An 18,439-nucleotide genomic window follows, 5' to 3' on the forward strand; every position below is an offset into this window, starting at 1 on the left:
GCTCTTTGCTTTAGTAATAGTGGTAATCAACCCCAATACACAAAATGCCAAACCTTGTTATATTGCATTTTTGTGTATTGATGGTTTGTGTGTGTGTGTGTGTGTGTATATATATATATATATATATATATATATATATATATATATATATATACTTATTAATTTATCTATTTATTTAGTTTTTTCTTCATCACTGCAGACTTTATGATAGCCAACAAACTAAAACATAACTTACTGTACAATGTCTGCTGTCATTAGGATGCCGACTACTGGGATGTTCATATATTACCATTTAGATTAAGAATGTCTCATAATCCTCACGAAAAAAGGGGGGTGTGGTCGGGGGAAACAATCATCTTGTCGTGTCGTCCTCGCCAATTCCGGGTCCTAAATAACTGTCAAAGTGTCCCAATTTGTCGGAATACCTACTCAGACTTCTCCTGTGCAGGTGAGATGCATGATTTATGATCGAGAATAAATTTACAGGGAGCATGGAAGTGAGGAAGCAGCAGACCACTGGATGATGTAAACATAGGGGCACAGGCTTGTGATCACGGCGCCGGTAGAAATAGTTTGTCTGCGTTAGCACTTATAATAACAATATCACTAATACTTGGTAATATTCAAGTCACAAAATGTAAATGGAGTATTGTTGTCACTTTTTTAATGGTTATTTATTGGATTTTATGGGCGTAATAGTGGAGCTCCGCTGTCAGTGGCTTTTTATTTAAGTGTAATATTTAAGATGCATAAAAAAAACCATCCGTCGTCATGATTGTGAATGATAGGCAAAATTCCCCAAAAAAGTGCAGTTCCCCTTTAAGTCGGTTAAGTCCACACCGATTGCACTGGCACAAAATACACGGCCCATGACCACTGTATTTATGTATACATGTGTAAATGTATACTGTATGTTATATTATCCATACAGTTTAGACACATAATCATGTAAGTTTGATGTATGTGAATCAACTTTCATGTATCACATCCAATTTCTAGAAATATCATAGGATTTTACAAAATCCTCCCTGGCTTGCTGAATTGTATAACTTCAGGAATTGGACTTTCATTGGGTTTCATTGTACCTCAAACAATGAAAGAGGGCAAATACCTTTTTTTTTTTTTTTTTTTTAGATGGTCTGACACAACTCTGTGCCCTTAACAAGAATGTCAATCACCAGTGGACTTTTTACTGATAGCGTTTAGTTGGTCAATAAAGTAGCTTACCTAAACTAAATATTGTGTCTGTCTTCACCGCCTCACCCGGTAGGTGACATACCTGCAGAGGATTATTCACTTCCCAAAATGACTCGAGATGAATTCTATTCAGTCTATAGGTGAGTGCTTGTGCCTCTCTGTGTATGTCAACAGGCACTGGCGGGCTGTTGAACCACTTACAGGATTCTATTTAACGGGTCAGTCGCGCAATTAATCAAGGGTTTAATTGGAATCCTAAGGCGAGTGGCACAATTTATGCAAATTAGGTCATTAATGTGCAGGGCTACATTCAGTGTTTGAATTGAAATGGCCGATCTGTCATCACACTTTCGTTACAGAAAATTAGGTGGCAATAATAACTCAAAACACACATTTATTTGTTAACAGAAATTGCCCACAGCAACAATATACGAGTTTGGGTTTAGGCTCAGGCTGAAGCAACGTTAAGGCTGATAATTTTGTCTCATTAGTAACAGACTGCTATCTAGAGGGGTTCTACTTTAATTGGTTCCCCAAACAATCAACCACAGTTGGTTTCTAATGAGCGTTGTGCATTTTATTGTACACATTTGTATGTGCAGGTTGACACATTAGTAAGACAGTGAAGCCATCTTGTCTTTGAAATTGTTACATGTACAATTTTCAATACCATTTATTTTGATCATATAAAAAAAAATAGCACAATAAACAACCACACTTGCATTTACTGTTTTTCCATTTGCTTACACCCGATTTTACTAATTGGGTGTCTTTTTTCAAATGATTTACACACTTTTCAGTGACGTGCAGTCAGGGGAGGCAGGTGAGGCGAAGCCTCACGTGCCATCATGGAAAGAAAAAAAATGTAAAAAGAAAAAAAAAATTAAATTGTTATATGTATCCAGTGATTATACTATAAAGTTATTTTCCATTTAATTTCACCAGTTTTAGATTATTTTTATTCAAAATCGCTGAATTTTCACATTTGCCGTTCAAATACTGAGAAGAGACTTGCGGTGAGTCAGCAGCCAGTTGAGGCACGTCACTGAGTTGAGCCTCACCATGGATTGCGCAATGACTCGGCTAACTGCTGGCCTGCTGTGCAGTGAGACCGTATTGCTATATGAATTATATTATACATTTCCATAGTTTAGTTAGCTGAGGTATATAATGTACAGTATATTTTGTCAACAACTGTATGTGTGTAACACATTTCTTGTGCTAAGCAATCATAAAACTGCTGCGAAGAAGCACTGGCTGAGGCTCGCAGTAATCCCGCCTCCTGGTGGTAGAGGGCGCTAGTGATCCCAGAGATCATTCTTGCGACTACTCGGCTGCAGAAGAAGTGACAACAAGCAGCAACAGTTAGCAGCGATCGTTTATTTTTGTCTCTCGCCTGGACTTTTAACATGGAGGATTACATATCTAAAATAAAACTGTTTTCTAAACTGGACTTTCAATCGAAGCAGGAGGTAATACTTAAAGGAAGATCTCCATCGAGACAGAGAGACTTTTAAAACTGAAGAAAGATAAGGAAGACTTCTATAAAGAAGTTATCGATGCTTTTGTTCAAAAGGAGCTGCGCATGGACTTCATTTATAAGTAAAGGTAATAACTTTTTTTTTATTGAATGTGCTTTTTTGTGTTCTACAGTTTGTATGTGTAAAATTAAGTTAAGTTAAAGTACCAATGATTGTCACACACACACTAGGTGTGGTGAAATGTGATCATTTTTGGTGATTTAACCCCAAATTCCAAGCCTTGATGCTGAGTGCCAAGCAGGGAAGAATGCTGGTATGAGCTTTTAAACATAACCCGTTAACTGCTGCCAATCAAATAGTGAATAAGATATTCTTTAGGGTTCATATGTTTGTAAATCTGACTGTGATGAAGTCAGTGCCTCACCAGCCATGAACCTCACCGCACATCACTGACACTTTTTCCAAACACCACATTAAATTTTCTTAATTCCTAGATTATTTGCAAAATGACACACTTTGGTCAAAACATATGCCCATTCATCAAAATAAAGCAAGCCTTTTTAAACATGCAGTTTTATTTTCATCTCACTCACACATACTTAAAATGATAAGACACTATTGGAGTGAGTTACCCAGAACAGTGATGGATACAAAACACCTTTGTAAAAACCCTATTTTACTATAAGAAATCACACGTTGGGGGCATTTTGCCCGACCTTTTTAGCATATGTGATGAATGATTACTGTAACTTGACAAAATATATTGGCAAAACCATAGCGATCGTCATTGTTTACTTTGAAGTGGGCCTATACGTAAGGACCTAAAGAGAAAGTACAAATATCCTGTAATCTTTTCAAGAACTGCTCAACAATGATGCTGTGCAAACTGAGAATATTAACATATCACAGTAGTCAACAATGATATGTGTCACACCCCGGCTCGGGTGAAGGTAATGTAACCTTTGCAAACCAGACTTTCAAATCAAGGATGGCAAGGCACGCAGTTGGTAACAGTTTACAAACATTTATTGAAATCCCAAAAATTGTCAAGAAGTGAACAACGACAGAAAAAACAAAGCACCCACAATCTCAGTTGATGTTTGATGCATGGAGACCGAAACTCCTGCTCAGGACAGAGATCCTCCTCTGGCAGTGACCGACAGCAGACTGTCAGAAAAACAGCATTTTCCAACTTAAATAGCCCTTAGCCCCGCCCACTAGCTGGGACCCATTTGACAGGGGGAATTAAGAAAACAGTTATTTTGTAAATTACACTATAAATAACCATCACTTGTCTAAAAAGTATTCACATAGTACTTTTGCATGTGTAGAGCAGTCATTTTTGTACATAGTATATTCAGGATTAGACAACACAACTTTTAAATGTCCAGTGTCCTTCTGTAACACCCAGCATTTGAAGATCATGGTTCGACCCAAATTTGGCCTAATTAGTGAATGCAGGTGTGGTCATCTATATAAAGCCCTCAACCCCACCCTGACTCTTTTAGTCAATTGTTGAGAGCCATGGTGAGTGACAGGTAACAATTTGTTTGTTGAGCACATGCTTTTCACTGGCTAACAAAATTGAATGTTTGTGTGTCCATGTTGAGCTTCCTAACACATGTGCACGGTTTGTGAGGAAGTCCAAAGGTCAAACAGTGACAGTGTGGGGTCAAACTGTCACATTATGCAGTACAAATTAAAATCTGAGACAAATAAAAAGGTTGGAAAAAAAATCTGGAGATAAATAAAAATGGCAGCATAGAGTGTAGGCTATGACAATGCTCATGACTTTGGCTGCTGGATAACAGCGAGTTTTGGCTTTCAGGCAATGTGAAGGGTGGATCCAGTTTGCGGCTCTCATTTTTCATGATGGTGTGGATTTCCGAGATGCTGATTAGACAGCAGGATTATTGGATTGGTGTGCTTTTAGCCTGCTAATATAAAACACCGTACAAAATGCGCAGTCAGTGTGCAAACAATTATCTTGGTCAGTGGTTCTTAACCTTGTTGGAGGTACCGAACCCCACCAGTTTCATATGCGCATTCACCGAACCCATCTTTAGTGAAAAATATATATATATACTGTATATATTTTCAAATTCAAGACAAAGTTATGTTTTTTTTACTGGTGCACAAAATGAACCGTGCATGAACATCACCTTGTTCAAAGAACAAAACCAACACAGTGCATGAACTCTCAACAAATTACACACCTGCAAATGAGAGGGAACATTGTTTGGTGGTATACGTAATACGCCGATAGGGAGAAGTTTTTATTTACACAATGAGTCGGGTGTTTCTTGACCTCCGCGGTGGAGGCTCCGCCGAACCCCTGAGGCCGACTCACCGAACCCCTAGGGTTCGATCGAACCCAGGTTAATCACCTTTTGCATCGAGGTTGTTGGTTGTGGAATGTTGTTCTACTTCTCCTTAATGGCTGTGCGAAGGTGCTGGATATCGGCAGGAGGTGGAAGATGCCATCGTATACACTATTCCAGAACTTCTCAATCATGTTCAGTGGGTGACATGCCTGGTCAGTATGTCGGCCATGCAAATAATTTGATGTTTGTGCTGCATTTATATTTTTGTTCAGTGCACACCTGCGAATTAAGACTTACACCAAGACTTGACGTCCAGTGTTGTCAAAGGAACTAAACTTGTACGTAGAGGTCATGCTAAAAATTTGCTAACGCAAAGTCGTGCTGAAAAAGGCTGAATCATAAAATAATTCACATGTTTTGTGATTGCTAATGTCTGTTGTCTTTCTTTGGTTATACAGTATGTTGACTTCAGTTGCCTAAATAACTTTCTCTTATAGTCGAAAGAGACATAGAGCAGCTTAAGTATTTTTATGTTGTATTGTTTTTTTATTTTTTTTATTTTTTTAGCCCCCCCAAGAGGGGTTGGTCCTCTCCAAGGTTTCTCATAGTCATTCACATCGACGTCCCACTGGGGTGAGTTTTTCCTTGCCCTTATGTGGGCTCTGTACCGAGGATGTCGTTGTGGCTTGTGCAGCCCTTTGAGACACTTCTGATTTGGGACTATATAAATAAACATTGATTGATTTAATACCACATTTAGTCCAACAGAGACAGCCTGATGCAGCACAAACTTCAATTTGGTTTAATTCTATACAGTAATAGCAAGTGATTTTGCACTTTTGACATCCACACTTATAGACCGAGTCATTGTCAGTTGTGTGTGTGTGTGTGTGTGTGTGTGTGTGTGTGTGTGTGTGTGTGTGTGTGTGTGTGTGTGTGTGTGTGTGTGTGCGTGTTCTTGTATTGCTTCCCTTCTTGAGACATCAACAAGAAAAAGTACCTTCCATATGAGGACCGGTGAACAAGTTAGGACCAAAATCACGGTCCCAATACGGAAAACCATTGCATCTAAAAGAGAATGTCTCATTTGCACCCCTGGTGGTGAAATCTATCAAAATGAGGGTGGTCCCAAAAAGGAGGGATTTTTCAAATTTGACTTTGTCGGTTTTAAAAGTGCTCCCCCTCTGGTCAACATATGAAATAACAAGTGTGTGTAAGAAATTGAAATGCTTGCCCTTTGCCCGAAATTAATTTAAAAAAATGAAATAAATATGTATATATAGATGTACAGTCATAACTTGAAGTAAATAATGAAGATTACAAACAAAAAATAAATAAACTACTGAAAGCTTATATTTTCTATATTTATAATTATATATTATTAATGTTGTAAATACAAATCTTTATATATCTAGAAAGTGTGGTCCTAAAGAGGTAGGCGTTTTTCGGAGGTCTCAAGAAGGTAACAAATACAAGAGTGTGTGTATGCGTGTGTTTGTGTGCGTGTGTGTGCGCGCGTGTGTGTGTGTGTGTCACACACACTAACTGTATGCAGGCTGCTTGGGGTTTGTTGTAATTACAGTGAACGGGGAGTTGTCTTTTCCATGGCAGATGGCTCAGCACCATGCTGGAGCAGGTAACCGTGACAACCACCTCTCTCTCCACACTTTAAATTGCCATGATGACTCTTCACACTGGCCAAAATGTCATTATATAATCCTCGGAGAGGACAGGAGCAAGGACTTGGTGAATAAGTAGACGAGGAGTTGTGATTACACTGCGATAAGATCTATTTGAAGGGAAAGTGGCTCTGTAAAGTTCCGACATCTAAAAATGCTATTTAGAAAAGGCGTCGCCACGCATGTGTGCTGCTTTGCAGAACCAGAGGGAGGCAGTGACACACCTCAGTATGGCAGCTGAGGCTGGATCTATTCATACCAATGCACTGGGTCCACTTACAATGAATCACATCTAAACCTGTTAGATTGCTTAATGAACCAAGCAAGTCAATCTCATTTAATATAAAATATAATTTTGCATTTACCTTCAGTTGAACGGCTGCACTTGAGTCGTATGATTATTATTGACATGTCCTGTGGCTACTGCAGCCTCAGCTACATTACATACATTACGAGTGTCACAAGGATATTACATTTGTAGTGCAGAGCATCTATTCAAGAAATGTAATTAAATCTTAATATATTCTTAACCTCTGTATACACATGTCAATAATTAATGTATTTGAATAATTTAAAGAATGATTAGTAGTTATATATATTAGATCACCTGCAATATATTACTGCACCTAATGTAAAAGTAATACTGATGTAATAAAATATAGGTTTACATATATGCATATTAATAAGTAGGGATGTCCAATAATGGCTTTTTGCCGATATCCGATATTCCGATATTGTCCAACTCTTTAATTACGGATACCGATATCAACCGATAAATGCAGTCGTGGAATTAACACATTATTATGCCTAATTTGGACAACCAGGTATGGTGAAGATAAGGTACTTTTTAAAAAAAATTATAAAATAAGATAAATCAATTAAAAACATTTTCTTGAATAAAAAAGAAAGTAAAACAATATAAAAACAGTTGCATAGAAACAAGTAATTAATGGAAATTAGTAAAATTAACTGTTAAAGGTTAGTACTATTAGTGGACCAGCAGCACGCACAATCATGTGTGCTTACGGACTGTATCCCTTGCAGACTGTATTGATATATATTGATATATAATGTAGGAACCAGAATATTAATAACAGAAAGAAACAACCCTTTTGTGTGAATGAGTGCAAATGGGAGAGGGAGGTTTTTTGGGTTGGTGCACTAATTGTAAGTGTATCTTGTGTTTTTTATATTGATTTAATAAAAAAAATTTTAAAAAAATTAAAAAAATGATACAGATAATAAAAAAACGATACCGATAATTTCCGATATTACATTTTAACGCATTTATCGGCCGATAATATCGGCAGGCCGATATTATCGGACATCTCTATTAATAAGTATACATTCAATTGAGAATCAAATTAACTTAAATAATTGTTTTTGTCAGCAAAAATACAATGTAATGACAATATATATATTTTATCTATTAATAATTCTCATGTATTGAATCCTATTTGGGTCTTTTCCTGTCAGTGGTCGCCACAGCGAGTCAATCGCATGAATGGTTTTGGCTTATTATTTCACGACCGAGGATAATAAATAATACATCAATTTAAATCCAAATCTAATTTCTAAATGTAATTATTTTCACATCTTAAAGTGTGTGAGCAATATATAAACACGGCAGTAAAACGGTTGATCAAACAAAACAGAAGTCATTGTCATTGACCCACTAGCTGCAGAAGCTCACTCTGTAATCACCTAAGCAGACTCAATAACTCCATGGTGACGTTTAGTGAGTTTACTGAGGAATTTGTGAAAATGAAACAATACAAAAAGAATGCAACCGTAAGTTAATAATACTAACACACACACTCGTAAGCATGTTAGCATATTAGCTAATATTAAAGACACTAGCGTCATTACATTACGATAGCACGTACATATATGTATGGAAACACACCTAAAGACATCACACATGGGACGGTTTAGTAAGTATAAACTGTTTTATACTGTAAAACTTACAAATGCTAAATAAGAGTGCTATGGATGGCTAGAAGACTGAACAAAACTCCACTGACGGTTAAATGCACTAAAACCTTAGTCTCAAAGTCAAGGCCCGCGGGCCAGATCCGGCCCATGAATGAATTATCTATGGCCCCCGGGATGATATTTGATTCGTATTAGAACCGGCCCGCAGGCCACAGCCACCTGCTGCTGTTTTGCATGCACCAATACTCCATCAGTGTCCCAGGAATCCCATCAAGTCATAAAAATGGGGTCCCACAGTAAGTTTTTGGGGTCCCACTTTTTTGTAACCGTTTTGAAAACAAATGATAAATGTATGCATCATCCTGTTATAGCTAACATTCTATTTTGTGTTTTGGAAAAAGGTTTTCATAAACGTTACTTAATTTATAGAAAAAAAATAATTCAAAAGAAAATTTTTTATGCATATGTAAATTTATTCAGTTATAAATTAAATGATAAATGGGTTATACTTGTATAGCGCTTTTCTACCTTCAAGGTACTCAAAGCGCTTTGACAGTATTACCACATTCACCCATTCACACACACATTCACACACTGATGGCGGGAGCTGCCATGCAAGGCGCTAACCAGCAGCCATCAGGAGCAAGGGGTGAAGTGTCTTGCCTAAGGACACAACGGACGTGACTAGGATGGTAGAAGGTGGGGATTGAACCCTAGTAACCAGCAACACTCCGATTGCTGGCACGGCCACTCTACCAACTTCGCCACGCCGTCCCTCTAACATTCATTAATTTTCTTCTTTCCTTCATGGATCTAAACTTTACTGATGCCAGTATTTTTTTCTATATTTTTATTGTAATATTTTCAGAATGTGTTTGTTCTATTTTTGGCCAAAGAAAACAATCCGAAGTTGTCTGTATTTGCTTGTTTTATTTAAATTTATTTGTACTATGACTGTCAGCGAAGAAAAATCCATGAATTAGCCGTAGTTTTATAAGCCGCAGGGTTCAAAGTTTTTGGGAAAAAGTAGGGGCATAGAATCCAGAATTGACGGCAATACATTTTGCAACATTGGAATGTAGGTGGTAACTAAACCATGTTGGTTTGACATACACTATATTGCCAAAAGTATTTGGCCATCCATCCAAATGATCAGAATCAATTGTCCTAATCACTTGGCCACAGGTGTATAAAATCAAGCACTTAGGCATGGAGACTGTTTCTACAAACATTTGTGAACGAATGGGCCGCTCTCAGTGATTTCCAGCGTGGAACTGTCATAGGATGCCACCTGTGCAACAAATCCAGTCGTGAAATTGCCTCGCTCCTAAATATTCTGGGTTTGGAGGTTGCCAGGAGAACGGTACATTTCGGACTGCATTGTGCCGAGTGTGACATTTGGTGGAGGAGGAATTATGGTGTGGGGTTGTTTTTTAGGAGTTGGGCTTGGCCCCTTAGTTGCAGTGAAAAGAACTTGTAATGCTCCAGGATACCAAAACATTTTGGACAATTCCATGCTCCCAACCTTGTGGGAACAGTTTGGAGCGGGGCGCCTTCCTCTTCCAACATGACTGTGCACCGGTGCATAAAGCAAGGTCCATAAAGACATGGATGACAGAGTCTGGTGTGGATGAACTTGACTGGCCTGCACAGAGTCCTGACCTGAACCTGATTTAACACCTTGATGAATTAGGAGACTGAGAGCCAGGCCTTCACGACCAACATCAGTGTGTTACCTCATCAATGCGCTTTTGGATGAATGGTCGAAAATCCCGATAGACCCACTCCACAGCCTTGTGGACAGCCTTCTCAGAAGAGTTGAAGCTGTAATAGCTGCAGCTCGACATCATATCGAACCCTATGGGTTAGGAATGTGATGACACTTCAAGTTCATATGAGAGTCAAGGCAGGTGGCCAAATACTTTTGGCAATATAGTGTACGTATTTTTCGGAGTATAAGTTGGACCGGACTATAAGTCGCACCTGCCGAAAATGCATAATAAAGAAGGAAAAAAACATATAAGTCGCACTGGAGTATAAGTCGCATTTTTTGGGGAAATGTATTTGATAAAACCCAACACCAAGAATAGATATTTGAAAGGCAATTTAAAATAAATAAAGAATAGTGAACAACAGGCTGAATAAGTGTACGTTATATGAGCCATAAATAACCAACTGAGAACGTGCCTGGTATGTTAACGTAACATATTTTGGTAAGAGTCATTCAAATAACTATAACATATAGAACATGCTATACGTTTACCAAACAATCTGTCACTCCTAATCGCTAAATCCCATGAAATCTTATACGTCTAGTTTCTTACGTGAATGAGCGAAATAATATTATTTGATATTTTACGCTAATGTGTTAATAATTTCACACATAAGTCACTCCTGAGTATAAGTCGCACCCCCGACCAAACTATGAAAAAAAACTGCGACTTATAGTCTGACAAAATACGGTATATGCTAAGCATGCAAATACCTTACAATACTACATGTACACGTACAATAACAAACGGTAAAGCTAATAGCTTTTAGCATTACATTAATCTAGTTTGTCCTTTAATTTAGCACAATACTGTGCATAATGATCTCAGATTGATAACTGTAAATGTGAAATTAGAACAGTATGCTATGTTATAATGGCAGGCAACCTCTTCCATGACTTTACCAGGATAGTCTGTCCTTTTCAAAATGTGCGGTAGACTTTATCACATTTTTTTTTTCAGCAAAAATAAAACCATTACTCTCCTAATGCAGGTTTGGTGGTTTATTGATCATAGTATACAAAGTCATCATTACTTAAATATATTGATGGGAACTGTTTTTTAGTCCATTTTAAAATAAGAGTTTGTCTTTCGACTCACATTCATTGGAGTTGATAATAAATGTGAGCTGATCCAGGCTTCACCCAGGCCGTGTCTGGTGACTACGAGCATCAGTCTCTCTGTCTCCTCTAAGATGCCATCTAATCCACCAGTCATCTAAATCCCCGGTGTCACTGACATTGGGATGAAGGAGCATCTCACCGCAGCCGAGGTCCCTCCATGCGTGATCGGGAAAGCAGCGAGAAGGCCTTAGTGCGAAATGTCAGTGTGTTTCCTTCGAAACAAGCCTCATCAAAGGAGGATTAGTGTCGGACTAATGGCTTCACCGGACGAGCAAGTTTTGATGGGGTAATCTCATGCACGACGAAGACTTGGAGGTAGCAGATACGGACAACTAAATGCATGCGCCATCCACAGGATCTCATGTATTTAAACATTGCATAGTCCGGCACACACGGCTTGATGGGTTTCGGTTATTTTTTGGATAGTGCAGCGCATGCCTTGTTATCCACTCAAAGCTGCTTGTGGGTGAAACTGTCCTTCCATTTCAGCATTATTCATCATATTATATCTACCCGAAAGGAGTCTAGGCTTGAGAATAAACTACCTCCAAAAACAAGGGAAACTAAATATGTCCATGTGTATATATGTATATATACAAAACCCCAAAACCAGCGAAGTTGGCACCCTGTGTAAATCGTAAATAAAAACAGAATACAATGATTTGCAAATCTATATTCAATTGAATAGACTGCAAAGACAAGATACTTAACGTTCGAACTGGAAAACTTTATTTTTTTTTTGCAATTATTAGCTCATTTGGAATTTGATGCCTGCAACATGTTTCAAAAAAACTGGCACAAGTAGCAAATAAGACTGAGCATATTGAGGAATGCTCATCAAACACTTATTTGGAACATACCACAGGTGAAGAGGCTAATTGGGAACAGGTGGGTGCCATGATTGGGTATAAAAGCAGCTTCCATGAAATGCTCAGTCATTCAGAAACGAGGGTCACCACTTTGTGAACAAATGCGTGGGCAAATTGTAAAACAGTTAAGGAACAACATTTCTCAAAATGATCTATTGCAAGGAATTTAGGGATTTTACCATCTACGGTCTGTAATATCATCAAAAGGTTCAGAGAATCTGGAGAAATCACTGCACGTAACATTGAATGCCCATGACCTGGGATCCCTCAGGCGGTACTGCATCAAACACCTGCATTAGTGTGTAAAGGATATCACCATATTGGCTCAGGAACACTTCAGAAAACCACTGTCAGTAACTACAGTTTTTCGCTACATCTGTAAGTGCAAGTTAAAACTCTACTATGCAAAGTGAAAGCCATTTATCAACAACACCCAGAAACGCTGCCGGCTTTCCTGGGCCCGAGCTCATCTAAGATGGACTGATGCAAAGTGGAAAAGTGTTCTGTCCACATTTCAAAATGATTTCGGAGACTGTGAACGTCGTGTCCTCTGGACCAAAGAGAAACAGAACCATCCGGATTGTTCTAGGTGCAAAGTTCAAAAGCCAGCATCTGTGATGGTATGGGGGTGTATCAGTGCCCAAGGCATGGGCAACTTACACATCTGTGAAGGCGCCATTAATGCTGAAAGGTACATACAGGCTTTGGAGCAACATATGTTGCCATCCAAGCAATGTTATCATGGACGCCCCTGCTTATTTCAGCAAGACAATGCCAAGTTGGTGTTACAACAGTGTGGCTTCATAGTAAAAGAGTGCGGGTACTAGACTGGCCTGCCTGTAGTCCAGACCTGTCTCCCATTGACAATGTGTGGCGCATTATGAAGCGTAAAATACGACAACGGAGACCAGAACTGTTGAACAACTTAAGCTGTACATAAAGCAAGAATGTGAAATAATTCCACTTGAAAAGCTTCAAAAATTGGTCTCCTCAGTTCCCAAACGTTTACTGAGTGTTGTTAAAAGGAAAGGTCATGTAACACAATGTGTTCACAATGTGTTGCTGGCATGAAATTCTAAGTTTCTCAGTTTGAACATTAAGTATCTTGTCTTTGCAGTCTATTCAATTGAATACAAGTTGAAAAGGATTTTCAAATCATTGTATTCTGTTTTAATTTACAATATACACAACGTGCCAACTTCAACGGTTTTGGGGTTTGCATATGTGTAGATATATAGTATATATGTATATGTATGTATGTGTAGAAGCTGAAATCGCAGCATTCTGTTGTTTCGTAAATGCTCTTAAATGTATACAAATTAATGCGACGAGGCCAGTCAGACCTTCATTTGAAAAGTGGTGTGCATGCATGGAGGGATTGGGTCTCATAAATTGGTCCAAGACACCACTGCTTGCTGGAGAAATAAGATCTCATTAGCATGCAATCTGTCATTAATTAGCAGTACAACATGTAATAAACAACGAGGTGGTCATTAAACGGAACATCTGCCATACTTACAGTGTAACAAAATATATGAATCACAGCACGTAATGGAAAGTTAGCACACAGCATGAACAATCTACTTCTACTCTATTTAGTAAAACTACAGTATGTGCTAGCAAACATGTAACAACATTTGTGGTTTCTTAGCATTGTCGATCATTTAAATTGGAGGAGTCTGATTCAACAAACATCCTCGCAGTCGAATTCCCTTCAGAAAGTGCAGCCCTTTGAAATTAAAGTACCAATGATTGTCACACACACACACACGAGGTGTGGTGAAATTTGTCCTCTGCATTTGACCCATCCCCTTGTTCACCCCCTGGGAGGTGAGGGGAGCAGTGAGCAGCAGCGGTGCCGCGCCCGGGAATCATTTTTGGTGATTTAACCCCCAATTCCAACCCTTGATGCTGAGTGCCAAGCAGGGAGGCAATGGGTCCCATTGTTATAGTCTTTGGTATAAATGCGCTTCGTTGGGCTAATTACCATAAATTCAGGAGTATTAGCTGATACTTTTAACCTAGGCTTTGAAACCTGCGGTTTATGAAACGGTGCGGCTAATTTATGGAATTTTCTTGCTGACGGCCAGCCATAGTGTAAATAGTTTTAAAAAAACAACAAGAAAACCCACTGAATTGGTGCTATGGCGCCATCTTATGGACGTGTTTGCTCACTGGAAGTGCTGCATTGCCTTTCGAATTAGACTAAGCTATGAACCGGTAGTACAATTGCCGTTCGGTCTTCTGGCTGTCCATATGGTTTCTACTCGTATGGATTCTTCATTTATCACTCAAAGCAATGTTTGTAGGTTTTACAGTGTAACTAAAACAATTTAGACTTACTAAACCGTCCCATTTGTGATGTTTGTAGGAGTGTTTTCATGCATATTTGTATGTGCTATCGTAATGTAATGAAGCTGGCGTCGTTCGCATTAGGTACTCTGCTGAAACATCTTTGTTGGTATGGTCAACTTACAATGGCATTATTTTTGTATTGTTTTAGTTTCGTAAATTCATTAAAACGTCACCGTGGACTTATTGAGTCTAACTGATTGGAGAGCTAGCTTCCTTGAGGGTCCATGGGTCCATGACCATGACTTCTGTTTTGTTTGATCAGCCATTTTACTGTGGTATTACAGATTCTGTGTGGAAACAATTAAGGTATGTAATTAACATTTATTAAATGTTTGTGTAAATAACTAATGTCATATTGTATGTATCTGTGGCTTATAGTCCGGTGTGGCTAATATATGAGAAAACGTTTTCTTCCAAAATTTAGTGGAGTGCGGCTTATATGCTGGTGCGCTCTATAGTCCGGAAAATACGGTACCTGTGCTGAAACACTGAATAGCGATGTACAAGATTGTGGTTTGGGTGTTTTAAAACAAAATGCAAGGTTTTGTGAGTAGGGCTAGGTACCCTGCACATTTGAACCCATATGGTACCAATTCTCGAAACTTTTGACTCTGTATCCGTACTAAACAGTACCAAGTTTTTGTACTTTGTGTGTTATCATGTGGTAATAAATGTTCATTTGTTTAATAATAAAATCTAATTTTTAAAAATAACATTCGACACGGTGCTGATAATAATTGACATGTCTCGTTGTTGTATCTTGTTTTCTTACACTTCTGGGTCTCATTTGCAAGTATGCATTCATTTCAGTTTGGCGAAAGGTTGTTGCTCTAGCCAGAAAGTAGTCTATGCCATTAAGTTGAATGTGCCAGTATTGTCTTTTGTTGAGCCGTACAAAGTTTTTTATACTGTAAGTATTGCATTTTTTTACACGCCAGCTGTTAAATTTCAACAACCATCCCCTGTTTAACCACCAAGTGCCAGAGCCTATGGCGCCTCCGTGCAACCCAGGTATCAGAACTTTGTACAGTTTGATTGTAGTTGAATCAGTATTTTGTAGTACTGACAACATTTGGTCAGTGCAGTCAGTGTTGAGTGTTTAATGAGTTGAGTGAGTCAGTGTTTTATGTGTTGTTGTATGGATCATTTAGGGCAACAGTTATGTTCAATTGAGCTAATGGTGGACAATCCTAAGTACATTTTCGTACATCATTTAGTTTAACACCCAGTTCTTGTATTGCAAGAGTCGTTTTATGAACAGCTTCTGTTTCTATATAAATCTAAAAATGGTCTTTGTGATTTGGTTACAAATAATTTGAATTAAAGGTTGTTTAATTGTATGTGAATTGGTATTCGGTAGTATTCGCAGAATTTGGTTGATACCTATAAAAGTACCAAATTCACGACCGCTCCCTACCTAGTTTAGAGTTTGTGGGATTCCTGGTGGGATACAACATGGTCATCTTCCATGCATTTTTTTTTTTCTGTTATTAGGTAATTCAAATACCTTTTTGTTGGATCAATGTATTGTCCAAACCAAGTATATTGTCTTTACAACAGTGTTTGTGACAATATTTCAGGGTTTCCCCTTAGATAACAAGATACTTGTGGAGGTGGGGCGTTGTTAGGGGTGTGGTCACCATGTCGTCATTGTATAATTTGCATAACTTTCCATGATATGCTCTGCTTTAAAAATGTATACATACATTTAAAACAAATCAGTGTTATTATTAACAAGTATTAACATACATTTTTATATTTGTTTGACTATATTTAGGGACTGCAATGTCCCTTTGGGACACAGGACCCTATTGTATTTGTAAGGTTTTATTATTATTATTCCACCGCCTCTTTGAGCTGTAATTTGACCCCCTTTAACATGCTTCAAAACTCACCATATTTTACACACACATCAGGACTGGCAAAAATTGCCATCTAATAAAAAACCAAACCCCAAAACTCAAATTTGCGCTCAAGCGCCCCCTAGGAAAAAACACAGACAAAACTGCGTGTAACTTCCGGTAGGAATGTTGTAGAGACGTGAAACTAAAACCTCTATGTAGGTCTGACTTAGACCTAGATTTCATACATTGACATCCTTCAGCAAACATCAACAGGAAGTTTGCAATTCTCCCTTCAAAACAAAAGTTTAGTAAAAACAGTCACTTTTGCCTCTTTGAGCTCTAATTTGACCCCCTTAACATGCTTCAACACTCACCAAACTGGACACACACATCAGGACTGGCAAAAATTGCGATCTAATAAAAAAAACAACAACCCCAAAACGCCCCATAGGAAGAAAATACAGACACAACTGTTCCTAGGAAGAAAACTCAGACAAAACTGCCTGTAACTTCCAGTAAGAATGTCTTCGAGACATGAAACAAAAACCTCTATGTAGGACTCACTTAGACATACATTTCATATATTGACAACTCCCAGCAAAAATCAACAGGAAGTTTGCAATTACCCCTTCAAAACAAAAGTTTTATAAAAACTGGTCACCTTTTTTTTCAAACATTATCTCCTCTGAGCGCTTTTGTCGTGTCGGCTTCAAACTAGCACAGGAGAGAGATTGAACCCTTCTGATTAAAAGTTGACCAAAGAGTTGTAATTACTGCTCCGGTTTGGATTTTATGTGCCGTCAAAGTCGGTCCCGTCCATCGTTGCTTGCAGCTTTAATTTCAATGGTTGCTGCTTATTGTACAACGTGCTTTGTTGAGGATTTTTCAAATGTCTAGAGACTTTTCGTGACTTTTTCTTTGTTAAAGACGACGAACAACAAATTTAGCCATTTTCTGGCATTATTATAGAATGTACTCGTGTTTAGAGACACTACTTCTGTCCTTCAATGTCCCTGACAAAAGAGGGGACACTGTCCACAGGTATTATCTGGAATATAGCTGAGATAGGCTCCAGCGCCCCCTGCGACCCCGAAGGGAATAAGCGGTAGAAAATGGATGGATGGATGGATGGATATTAAAGGTACGTCCACATTGTAGACATACTGCCTACACTCCAGACAATCGTGTGCGTCTTGCAGTGGTGGGCCGTGCGTTTCCCACCTAGGCCTTCAGTGATATCCGACTTCAATGATTACCTCTCAAAATACCATAATTTATCAATCAATGTTTTTTTATATAGCCCTAAATCACGAGTGTCTCAAAGGGCTGCACAAGCCACAACGACATCCTCGGCTCAGATCCCACATCAGGGCAAGGAAAAACTCAACCCAATGGGACAATGAGAAACCTTGGAGGGGACCGCATATGTGGGGACCTCCCCCCTGGGCGACCGGTGCAATGGACGTCGAGTGGATCTAGCATAATATTGGGAGAGTCCAGTCCATAGTGGATCTAACATAATAGTGAGAGTCCAGTCCATAGTGGGGCCAGTAGGAGAGCATCCCGAGCGGAGACAGGTCAGCAGCGCAGAGATGTCCCCAACTGATGCACAGGCGAGCGGTCCACCCTAGGTCCTGACTTTGGACAGCCAGCGCTTCATCCGTGGCCGCCGAACCTGTGCCCCCCCCCTCCACGAAGGAGAGGGGGGCAGAGCAGAAAAGAAACAGCAGATCAACTGGTCTAAAAGCGGGGTCTATTTAAAGGCTAGAGTATACAAATGAGTTTTAAGATGGGACTTAAATACTTCTACTGAGGTAGCATCTCTAACTGTTAACGGTAGGGCATTCCATAGTACTGGAGCC

The sequence above is a fragment of the Nerophis lumbriciformis genome, linkage group LG21, assembly GCF_033978685.3.
Source record: "Nerophis lumbriciformis linkage group LG21, RoL_Nlum_v2.1, whole genome shotgun sequence".
Classification (NCBI taxonomy): domain Eukaryota; kingdom Metazoa; phylum Chordata; class Actinopteri; order Syngnathiformes; family Syngnathidae; genus Nerophis; species Nerophis lumbriciformis.